Below are 2,790 nucleotides of genomic sequence, written 5' to 3' on the forward strand. Positions count from 1 at the left end.
AATATTATTTGGATCTCATCTTTTCATCAAGCATTCTTTTTCAACCTCACAAATAAAGATTTTTGAATTGTGCAGCCAAATAGAACTAGAATTAAAACTCCATAACTATTTATCATTCACATTGCGTAGTGTATTGGCGCCAAATTGGACTAGGAATAATGGTGAGATATGAGCGCACAGATAAGCTAGACTTAACCGATTTAACCAGCCTGCATTCAACGAACGGTATTAACGCGTTCTGATTAAATTGACGGATTTATGGCAACATTATTTGTTAAGAGTTTTATTCAAATAAACATTAGAATAATTATGAATAAAAATATGCCATTAAACTTAATTATTATCAAATCAACATATCTTATTACCACTAAGGTTTTTCTTCATATACTACATATATTATTTACCTAACCATTTAAATATAGGGAATCAAATCGTGGTTCTTCGACAGATCACTCATTGATTCTGGTTTTACTGTCAATGATTTCAAAACAGTTTTTTTTTTATATAAACATCTACTACTGGACGTACTACAGGTACTTCTATGTTTATCAAAAATTTACTACGGTACAATATAAAATATTTGCAAATAATTAAAGGTATGTATCAGACAAATCAGTCCTCAATAAATACATATTCAATAACACTCAACAGACCAATTGTGGCACTAGCATCTCAGAGCTTGTATCACCCGTGTTAATTATATAAATTAGCGCGTATAGCGTATAGACCGAGCTCTTGATAGCAACAAGCGAATTAATTCCGTACAAAGCAATAGGCCGGTGCGGGTATTGTTAGAGCGTGCCATTGTCGCGTGAATCAGTCTTGTAGAGACGGATCTTCCATTGCAATAAGAGCTCTCTCCTGGGGCCCCTTAATTCATTTGCCAAACATTTCTTACAACTCCAGACAACTTTGGACAATGAGGTACCTACATAAATCGTTTAGAATAAATTTGTTGTATTAAGAAAGGTGAAAGGTTATGACAACGATTTGATTTCGCTGTGATAATTATGTTTATTTGATTAAAAAATAATAAACAATAACGCCCTATTGAAATTGTAATGCATAGCATATTTAGGTTATTTTTACAACCTACTTATGACTTACTTGCTTGAATCACTCTCTATATGATAAATTACAATATTTCAGTTGTCTATACTAAATTCAAAAATTCATTAATAGTAAATATGCAGGGCAAATACAAATTATAGTGATACATAAAAAGCCTTTCGAGCGCCCATTTCGAGGTGGATTTATGCGACAATTTACAACAAAAAAAAAATTAAAGACTGTCGAAAGAAGTACTTTCAAAGAGGAGAGGTTCTTCCAACAAATAAACAAATACCTTCTATATATCATAGACATAACTTTTAATCACAAATCAACTCCAGAATGTAGTCCAGCCCTGTCCAGCACATAGGCCATTGTACGCAATTACTAGACCTAAACACGTTCAATGTTTTGGGCTAGATTTAATTGAGATAGAGGTGCATTATATTATTATACTATGAATGCATTCTGGTTCACCTGGTTTGAGTGTTTAAATAGGTAACTTTACTAGTCTACCATAGCGACTTCGAAACGCGTATGTAACATACATATCTACGCGTACTTTTTCAGTTAGAAGAGAATACGGCGAAACTGATTTTGTTTAATTGTGATGGTATTTTATTGTATGGACGAAATAATACGTTATAATATTTAATTTCTGTACTTATCACACGCACTCAGTTCTAGGAGTATCTGCGTTTAGTTAAATTAAAATAAGACAAAGTTTTATATTGTTGCTAAAATTAACGATTATAATACCCACTTAGATTCTTCCAAAAAAGGCTTAGATTACGCGATAAATAATAAATAAGACAGTAACCTAAAATCCAACACATAATATCTAGCTCAAAAATTTCTATCCCTAACGTTGTACGATTAACATCTCAGCTGCGAAAGTTACACCATTATTTCTTCAGTTTCACCAAGTTGTAATACTCAGTGAAATCACGATGCGATCAAATTAAATCTTCCTATCGCCTCACTGCCTCAGAGTTAAAATATTCATTCGACAGGCCGCACACAGTACGTGGCACGCAGCCAATTTAAGATGAATAATTTAAAGCTCCGAATTTCGAAGTTCACTCAAAGTCGGAACGGTCATTTACAATTTAGTAGCATTATAGACATATCTGAATCCTCGGAGAATCAAACTGAATGTAGCTAGAAATTAATTTTTATGCGTAACAAGAAATTAACGTGATTAACGTGAAGCTTGTGATCCTAGAATTAAATTAGTTTCGTAAAATATAAAGATACAACTAAACTGACTATGCGCATGGCAATCGAGAAAAAATAGCCAAGGTATTTGCTAATCTTAATCTGTAACCAATTTCTTCACATTTCAATGGATGTTTTGTGTGAATAAAAACATTGATCCATTAATTTCAATCCTCACGAACTTAAAACATATATGTTAAATGTTTATAATGACAGAAACAGTTCCAATTAATGATATAGTATAGAAATAAGGCGTATTAAGCGAGCGAAATTTTATGTACAAAAGTAGTGTAGTACCTATTCAATATAAAATATAATTAATAAGTAGACACCTCAATGACAATGTTTATGTAAGATATATTTTGGGAATTAACTTTTTTTTTATGTCACAGTCGGCAATGGAGCTAGTTGAACGCCTGATGGTAAGTGCCACCACCGCCCATGAACAATTGTAGAGGCATAAGGTCCATTGCAGACCTTACGCCTCTACAAATGGATTGCCGACTTTAAATTGGGAAGGGA

Source organism: Zerene cesonia, chromosome 25, assembly GCF_012273895.1.
Source record: "Zerene cesonia ecotype Mississippi chromosome 25, Zerene_cesonia_1.1, whole genome shotgun sequence".
Lineage (NCBI taxonomy): Eukaryota > Metazoa > Arthropoda > Insecta > Lepidoptera > Pieridae > Zerene > Zerene cesonia.